At 50.9% G+C, this 9,869-nt stretch overlaps 1 protein-coding gene across 4 annotated transcripts in view; it reads left to right on the top strand.

The window, feature by feature from the left end:
* The window catches only part of raw (NDT-like domain-containing protein raw), a 255,641-nt gene that overhangs the window by 16,534 nt on the left and 229,238 nt on the right, over positions 1-9,869 (top strand). The window lies entirely within an intron of this gene.

Below are 9,869 nucleotides of genomic sequence, written 5' to 3'. Positions count from 1 at the left end.
GCGAGGGGGCGTGGCATGTCGCGCCGATGAGCGAGCCCTCCGTCGGACCGCGAAACTGTTCTCTGCGGCGCGCGCCCGTCGGCCAGCGGATGGATCCCAACAGGCGAGGCTTGGCTGCAGGCTCTAGTGGTGCAGTAATAACGCTGCGCAACCCCTCAGTGGCATTCGAGCACAATGTAGTATATATATATATATATATATATATATATATATATATATATATATATATATATATATATATATATATATATATATATATATATATATATATATATATATATATATATATTCGTGAACAGCAGTCAAAATCCTCCGCGGTGTCAATAAATTGCCTATAACTTCCGGCTCTCCTACTGAGACCACAGCATTACACGTTGCATGTCGTTAAATGTTCCGGGCAAGCATCGCTATACTTGTTCTCCGCGTGGTCGCCAATATGGTGACCTAAGAGACCACGAAGAATTGCCAGCTCCGTGTATACGTCACAGAACCACCTGCTCAGAAGGTAGAAGGTTGTCACGTGCGCAGGAGGCGTGACGTCGGCAGGAAGCTTGATGTGGGTGAAACAGATTGCCCTTGCTGGTTATCCATTTCGCCACCACCACCATACCGTTTGCAGCGACGGCCGCTCTCGTTTGCAGCTCGCAGCCGTCTTTGAGGCGGCCGCAGAACGCACGTTTCCGCTGCGTTTTCTGCTCCTCCGAGAAAGGAGTCGCTAAAAATACGAAGCCCGCAGCCTTGGGTGCAAAACGACCCTGCTAAACACCGCCACTGGGTCTCCCTCTGTGGGCGCACGCATGTGACTGCAGAGAAGCCTCTGCCACTGCGTAGTAATTAGTTTCCAGTGACTGCAGTGCTGGGTCATTCCTGGCATGGCGCAGCGTATTAAAAGGTTTCCTTTTCGAAGCTTGATTTTTACTCTTTCGTAAATTAAAAGCGCGCCGGCCTCTTGTGGCGTCGATGACCGCAGTGCGGACTATCCACCCAAAAACTTTATCGTCTCTTTCCGAATGAATTACATATTATATAATTTTTCAAGCAATGCAAATGAGACGACCCGCACTGGGCGATGTCAGAAAGTAGTTATCTGTGGCACATGACTTCTTTTTCATCTCTAGTATTGCCGTTAACATCAAGCATAGTAAAGAAGAGGTACTCGCCAAAAGGAGGAACACTTCATAATCAAACTATCCTAGAGCCTAAGGATTAGCACGGATTAGTGGCGTGCGTAAAGTATCTTCTGAGTTAATACCTTCAGTATGTTTGAGAAACACAGATTACAACCGCTAACTCTGGTTGCAACAACTTCATCTCGGCTCACCCGCAACCTCTAAATTTTCCCGCACCCTATTTCTATGCACTTTTGGTCGCGGTTTCGATACCGGATGAGGCAGCTGTATTTCGCTGGAGGCGAACTACAAAACCGCCCGTGTGATGTGCGATGTAAGGGCACGTTAAAGAACCCCGGGTGGTCTAAATTAATCCAGAGACCTCCAATACGGCGTCCCTCATAGCCCATGTGTCGCTTCGGGACGCTAAACCTCACAACTGACATTCTTCGCCTTTTGGCGCTGCATATCAGCTCTACAAATTGAAGTATATAGTTTCAAGCTTGAAATTAGAGGAAGAAGGAACTGTGTAAAAGGGGATGCCACAAGGCCACGTGCGCTTAAGAAAGCAGGGAGATGCAAACAATGCCTCTCATTGAAACATCCGATAAAGAGGTTCACAGCGAGGCTGTGGTCTTTTTGTGCTTCCTGCGCGGTTAAATTCCACTCCTCAAAAGTGTGACCCCAGGTCACACTGATTAGGGCACCTAGGTTGGTGAGGCCGATGAACCACCAGATGTGGTGTTTACGGCGTGACTGTCTGGCGGCACGCGTCCAAGCCCGCCTCCAAGCACGGGAGGCGATGCATGCCACCTGTACCTATGGCTGCGGCCTCGGAAGGGACAAGGTTGGGGCTAGGGGCGCGACTCGCACTCACCGGTGTGACGTCGTTGTCTTAATGATGGTGAAGCTGGAACGTGAAGCTGGAAGCTAACATTTGAAGATAAAGACGGCGGCACTGTCGAAGATGCCAGCGCTCCCTACCAGGTTCGGTGTGGGTGCTCCGGAGTGGCCTAAAGCGCTTGCTTGCTAGCCTGTGGGTGCGCTCTTTTCGAGAGCGTCCCATGTGGCTGAGGTACCCATCGTACCGTGAAGGAGCGCCGTATATGTCAAGTGAATGGCAGTGGGGGCCCGTTGGATGCGGTCGGCAGTCGAGCGCTTGCGCGAAAGTCCGAAAAGGGCTAAGAGGGCTTCGGCCCAGTCCGCGAATATGTGGACGTGACATCATGCAATCGTGTTCCAGGTTGGCCGCCAGTACCTGACGCGTAAGACGGATGCCCTCGTGTTCCGCGCCGTTCAGGACGGAGTGAAGGTGGTGAGTACTGGTCGTTCGCCGCTGTGGTCTGCTTGGAGGTCGCCAAGAAGCGCCTGAAAACGGGTAAAATGTGTGGGCCATAGACTTCCTGAGAGAATTCGGCAGTGCAGCTGGCCCGGCTGGCCCGTTGCGTGGCATGAGCCGAGGTGTGCGTTTTGCGAGGTGTCAGTCGTCGCTCCGCGACCAGCACGCCCTCCCAGAGTCGGACGTGCAAGAAGATTGCCGGGTTTTCCTGGTGGGTTGTCTAACCCAAGTAACGCAGCAGGCTCACGGCCCTGGATGGCCAACCCATGGACGGTCCGTGGCGCTCTCCATGCGCGGCCGCGCTCTGTTCGTGAGCGCGGATGACCATTGTACCAGTGCAGCTCCCGTGCCCGGCTATACGGCAGGGAAGGCCCTCAGGCCTTCTCGATGTAAGACCTCCAATTGCCGACGTCTGGTCGGTGGAGCCATAGACGGGCAAGGAAGCGCCGTCGAGCGCGCACATGCTTTGGTGATGCGACGGAGCATGTGTAGCAGCCGTTTCCACGAGGGCTTGAGCTGCTCGGGCCAATCCTCCCATTTCTAGAATGGGCTCAGCCGGGATGATCATTCAGACGGGGTCACGTCGGAGTAGTTTTCCCTCCATGGTAAGGAGTATACTATCCTCCAAGAATCCAAGTACCATTTGCCTTTTTTGTTGTTGCTGTGATTATATTCACAGCCAGATGAATCCTTTTGACACGATAAAAACCTCGACATTTAGATTTTATTGAGGCAGTTTAGGTGAAGACATGAAAGTAAAAAGGACAGCTGAAGTGCGCATCAAAACCCAGGTATCGGCCGTGAAACTTGCTCCATTTCAAGAAACGGTGCATTCGAGCGAGACCTCCGCGCATAAGCTGCTTCAAACCACAGCCGCGTACTAGCCGCATACTTCAGCTGCCTTCGACTTGTTGTTTACTTTTTCCTCTGAGGCTTAAAGCGATTTTCGTTAAATCGAGGTTGGGCGTGTCGCTTTCGACGTCGAAATCCCAGTGAGAGAGAGAAATCTGCGCCTCGACAAAGCATTATGGGCGCCCGCGAACGGCCGGAATAAACATAGGCAGGTGCGGCGAGTACAGGAAACGTGCTCCAAAGTTGTCCTCTGGGGTGGCCGTCCGACACTCATTTGCATTCCGCACGCTGCGAAACAATTCGCCAGGAAGACTGCCAACGTCGCCACACCGTGCGCGCAGCCTTCAGCGCACGGCGTTATCGCTGAGAAGGCGTACGGGGATCCCTTCGCGTACCTCAAAGAATTCATATCGTCGTAGCAGCGTTTCATGCGCCTTCTTGCCATTTTCTCCCGATGCCAATGACAGCATGCACCAAGCTTGGTGAAACGCGGGGGCGCCCGTTCTTAGATATACGTAAAGCACTGCGATTGCAAAGCCTCACGATTACGGCCAGCCTTTACGCACGAAGAAAACCGACGTGAGACGCGGACTTCGTTTGGCACGCTACGTTAGTGTTGCTGTCTTATCGTAACCAGCGACCGACTGCCTGCTTGCGTGCCTGCCTTGCGCCCAGATGCGCGTAATGCGGCAGCCTCCAAACGAACAGTGAGGAAACCGATCTTGCGTCGCCCACCTTCTATGACGCAGTTTCCCGACCAGGCACGTGCTGGCGGTGTGCTTCTGAGGGAAAAGAAATATTTTCAGAAACCTGTTTGCGCACGTGTTCACATTTTTTTGCGCTCAAATTTTTAGCCAAAGGTTATTAACTTTTTTGCAATTTCTTAATTTGTAAAACCATGTGTGCTTTGGGATGGAAGAGAAACAAAGCACGGGAATGTCTGCAGGTCGCAATATCCATCAGGACTTCAATATGACGGGTATCGCCTCATATTGTGGGGAGATTTCTATAGGTTAGCGCGGCACCTCACCACGCCATATACAGCGTGTGAGTGTGTGGGGGGCGGGGGGCGCAGTGGAAAACGCACTCCGCACTACAACGCACTGCAACATGTCTGAAGGTAGTAAAAAAATTAGCTGCGGTTTAACTACTGTTGAACCTAATAAGAGAGCGAGAGCTGTGGTGTATCGGGCAAATAGACGCAGCTTGGCGTCTGTAATGTTGAGTGCGCCAGACACTGGATAGGCAGCGCGCCCGTCCTGGCACCCTGGCAGGTGACAGTTAAATTAACGGTTGATCGCAAGAGGTTGCTCACCCAATGACCGCTGCGGCCTATTGCTGCAGTGCCGCGTGTCTGCCACAACGTTGCCGGCGCTAACGCATGCAGCCCACATCTCTCTCTCACGGCCGCCAAATACCTAAAAGTGCGACTGAGGCGTCCACTGTCCCAGGGAGCCAGTTATGTGCCCTTCCTTTCCTCGAAGTCATCGGAGTCTAGAACGTTGTCAACGCCGACGCCATACAGCTTCAGTGCCATGTTTCTGCCACAACGTTGCCACTGCCAACGATGCAGCTCACATCTGTTCCTATCGCCACGTTGCTTAAAGCGTGACTGAGGTGTTCACTGTCCCATGGGGCCAGTTATGCGCCTTTCCTTCCGCTCTCAAAGCTCCCGCTCTTCATTGCTTTCGGCGCAGCTCCAATGCTGCTGAAGATCGCTGAAGGTCAAAGCGACGGAGTCAGCGAAACTCGCGGAACGTGGCGTAGTAAAGCTTTCTCTTTAAAATTCACAAACGGTTACGCCGATGGCTTAACAAAGATTATTCCAGCGACAAGCTGTTCGCGGAAGGGACATCACCATGTTGTGTATGTCACCATGTTCAACATTCAGCGTCACCGACGAGGGACAAAAAAATGTGTGTATTAGCACTGCCGAGTGCAGAGGGAAGGCAGTGAAAGGGATGTGCAAGGATCGAAAGAGACGTGCGTCGCTGCAACCACGCCCGCCGAAGCGATGTCGACGGCTGTTTCAGCAACAGATACGCCAGTTTTCAATCCCCCCTCCCACTCCGCTGCGTTCATGCCGGTGCTCACTTTTATGGACTGCCCCTCCCTGCTCCCGTCATTTGTCTCACCTGTAAGGAAGGGACGGCGCGTTCCTTTGACCTAGTTTCTGCAAAAGCTGACGCGCTCGCTGGGTGGTCACTGCGTTCTCACTTGACGCTCCTGTGCCAGACCGCCACCTTATTAATTTGTGGACTACTAGCAAGGAGCTCCATGCCGGATATATCTACGGAGGCCGCACGCACGCTGGCCTCTCGGTTTCGCAACAAGACGGCACAGATAAGGCGCCGCTGCAAGTTCCTCAGCAGACAGCGATGGGGAGAACTCTGTGCTTCATTCTCAAAGAGCACAGGTCCCCGGACGCTATGGAGAAACTTCAAAGCATTGAATGGCCCAGGGCATGGTGCAAACTGTCCTCTTCAAGCAAGGCTCCGCACACGAAGCGTTCGAGAACGAGGCTGCCAGCACTCTCTTTCCCCAGCCTCCGTCACTTACGAACATGAGCCAGTCCACACCGCCGTCAACGTCGAGAATAATTTCACCCTAGCCGAATTGGTCAATGCCCTGGGACGGGCCCGTGTCAACAGTGCCCCGGGAAAAGACGGGGTGACCTCGACCATGCTCCGTAACCTCGGGCCGATGCAGAAAGATGATCCTCTCTACGGGAACATCATTTGGGAGACTGGCGTAATACCAGCAGACTTGAAGCATGCAATCGTCATGTCAGTTCCCGAGTCTGGCAAGGACTCCCGCACAACGGCTAACCTTAGGCCTATATCTCTCACGTCGATGCTGTGCAAACTGACTGAGCGAATGGTGGCGGCGGCCCGTCTTGGCCACCACCAGGAGGAGGAAGACATCTTCTTCCACCCATTCAGAAACATGGTTTGGCCCTAATCTCGGAACACACGACAGCCTGCTCCTACTAAGAAAAATAATCAATTCTAAATACAGAAAGCGACCCAGCATCCTAGTCGCTGTGCACATCAAAAAGGCTTTCGACACTGTAACCCTCAAAGCCGTCATTTACCAGAGGTGGGCATTTGACCTCAAAAATCTCGATCTCACCTCAACCTCAAAAAAAAGATTTGCCGACCTCACTCAACCTCAACCTCATCAGTTCAGGTTAAGGTCTCCTGAGACGCCCTCACCTCACCTTTCCTGACGCCACTGGCGACCTCACTCAACCTTACCTCAACCTCAAACTTAGGAATTGAGGTCGGCTACTCGTCCTCAGAAAAAAAAACAAAAAAAAAACAAAAACCGATATCGAAGTTTTTCAGTTAAAAACAATTCTTAGATTCGTGTGAGACAGGAAAGCCAAAATGATGGCGGTACCATTGTGATGACTAGTTATTACAATAGCAGCCCTAAGCGGTCTGTAATTATTTAATAATGTGTGTACGGACACTATTGAAGTACAAGCAATAAGAGAAGCTTATAGTCTGGGATGAACCCTCGGAGAGTTTATAGCCTGTGGACAGTGGTGCCCCTTACGCGGTCACCATGCACCAGTACGTCGGAGGGTACTTTTTTCGTTAAGTTTGCTTCACTAACTAACTGTAACTTTATCAGTTTCAATATTCGGAAACTGCTTCGCGTATACTTGTACGTATTGGAAGCCTCTCGCTCATTCAAGTACGAACCGGAAATTGACAAACACAGACGCTCTACACCATCTACCAGAAATTCGGAGGGCGGGTATTCACGATACTCTTCTTAGACTTGAAAATAGCGAATGTAAAGAAACTGGTCGCCGATATCCTTTGCAATTCGACGGCGGCGCAGACGCATATCAGTATACATCGATTTTAGCTCTATCCGGCATAGCAAGAACACTCGACGTAGGTGAAAATTTTGACGTCCCGCAAGGCTCTTTTCAACCCTCCATATGCTGCATTCGAAAACAAGGTGCGACTGTAGTACAGCAACAAAGGCGTGTTGCATTTATGTTTGTGTACAAGCGAGCGCCTTCTTTTATTAATGCGAGAGCATAGGATGGCTCAGTTTCAAGGTCATATCCGCAGCAAAGTGTCCGCAGGAAACGGTACCATGGGACGTCGAGAGCCAACAAGTCACGTGACGAAGATGATGTTACATAATTCATGCTAATTAACATACACTGATAAAGATGCCTAACGAATGCTTATTGGTGCAATTAGGGAACGTAATACTAATTAGTATTAGTGATAACCATATGAGTGACGCAATACCAGGTCACGTGACAGCGATGTATTGTGACGTCAAATTTAGCCACGTGACGACGATTTAAAATGGCGTCACACCTAGTCACGTTACAACGATGCAATGTGACGTCATACCAGGTCTCCAACCACCCCATTTCAAGGTCCATATGGATCCTACATTACTACACATGCGCGTATGACGCATTGCAAAGAGTGTCCACAGCTCGGTTCATATTAATTATATTCGGACTGTTCAGGAGGTAAACGCGCCAGTTCGCATGTGCGACATACTGCAACGATCATGCAACGACACATGCCGTTGAATCTCAAGGTGACGGCGACGATGCTGACGATGATAATAGTGTATCTTTATGAGCCAAGGGAAGTCGATATACTACTGCCTAATTAAAGAATTCCAGAATGTTGATTAAATATTGTAATCTGTAATCTTGTATTGATATTGTAATCTTTTTCCAACCGCCCCCCCCCCCCTCCCCCATACACGGGACAAAAAAAAACGCCTAAATGCTATACGCTTAATTAAACAGAATTCTGGGTACCATTTCGTCAACCAGTCTTCGAGTCAGTCACTTGGTTTTCCTTCAAAACTGAACCACTCAATGGTACGCCGGCATCCTCTAAGTTTTTTACCCGCGAGGGCACCGCGCGAGCATTCTACGAAGCCGTTTAAGGTGAACAATGGGTATCTGCAGAAGAGTTAAAGGAAAGATAGCGGCGTGAGCAGTGCAACGGCATCTCCAAGGCAGGCCGCCAACCTAGCTGATCCCATACGAGAAAAGAAAAAAAAACAGAGAGGATGATTACAAACAATAATCGCACACTTTTAAAATCAGAAGGTAAGAACAGCGTGCCTCACTAAACGCCATATTAGAAGGTTTGAAACATTGACTCGGCAGCAAAGCGCCAGCACGTAATCAGTTCTACTCACACATCTTCAATAGAATAAAAGTAATAGGAATCAGCTACCACGTAATCACACATTCATTATAGTTTCGCATATTTTACCGAAGACGGCGATTAGTGGGCCGGCTGTCTGACACCGGTCCGTAATTTTCGGCTTTATTTTCTCACTTCAGAGGTTTTCCAGTCTCTTTGGCGTGTGTCCTCGACGTGCGACGACCTGGGGGTCCCTGGCCGCCGGCAAAAGCACGTCAAGCGACCTCCTCGGCGCTGTGCGCCGTATCAACGCCGACACGGAACATCACCGCCAGCTGAACTCCATGCTGCACTGATGGCAGCAGCGCCAGCGGCGGGTCCAGCGGCCCCTGTAGTTGCGGCTACAGACCAGGCCCCGCAAAACAAGAGACTGCGCGACGACCAAGCCAGCAACGAGCCTCTGACCGACCATCCAGAGGACATGGACCAAGCATCATTTACAGTTGTATCGTACAAGAAAAAGAGAGCTACCGGTGTTCCTGTAGTTTTCAGGCCCACTGAGGAAGGAGGAAGCCTATGGAAAGCCAACCCCAACATTGTGGCTTCGGCGGTTGTAGCATCGGCTCAAGAAAAAGTCCTCAGCCATCGCATTCACAAGGATGGGAGCCTGATGGTTACAGTATCGACGCTGCCCGCCGCCAACCGTCTGCTCACGGTAACTAAGCTGGCTGGAGTGGCTGTAGAGGCCAGAGTCCCATACTCTTACATGGCAAGCTATGGCAAAATACAAGATGTACCTGTCACCTACACAGACGAAGATCTGCAGGAATTTCTACGCGACCAAGGTGTCCTCTCAGCAAGGAGGCTAATCGCCTACACTCCTGAGGATGGTGGAAAGATAAAAGCGGTACGCCGTCACACAGTTATATTGGAATTCGCAAAAGATGCGCCGCTACCAAAACGAGTAACGCTGGGGTTCTGTAGTTACCCTGTAACTGAATACGTCGGAGCAGCAACTCAGTGCTATAAATGTCAGAGGCATGGCCACATATCAAGACACTCTAACGGCCCCGTGCGCTGCAAAGTGTGTGCTGGCCCCCACTCGCACAAAGAATACACTTCGAGAGCGCAACCTAAATGCGCTAACTGCGGTGGCCCACACCCTGCTTCCTATGGAGGGTGTTATAAAAAGAAAGCAGCCACAGTTGCTCGCACGGCAGAGCAAACACAAGGGAAACCCCCCAAGCGCCATGAACCACCATCTAACCACGACGTGGTTTTCACGACTACGGCAGCTCTTTCCGAGAATGAGTCAACACAGCGTGGTAGAGCAGCTGACAAGACCTACGCAGATGCGGTAAAAAAGAAGCGTGGGAAGTCCGTTGGTTCTTCTCCTTCATCAAAGCTACTGCAACGCACTAC

Source organism: Amblyomma americanum, chromosome 1, assembly GCF_052857255.1.
Source record: "Amblyomma americanum isolate KBUSLIRL-KWMA chromosome 1, ASM5285725v1, whole genome shotgun sequence".
Taxonomy (NCBI): domain Eukaryota; kingdom Metazoa; phylum Arthropoda; class Arachnida; order Ixodida; family Ixodidae; genus Amblyomma; species Amblyomma americanum.
Note: the sequence above shows the minus strand (reverse complement) of the source record. Positions and strands in the feature narration are given on the sequence as shown.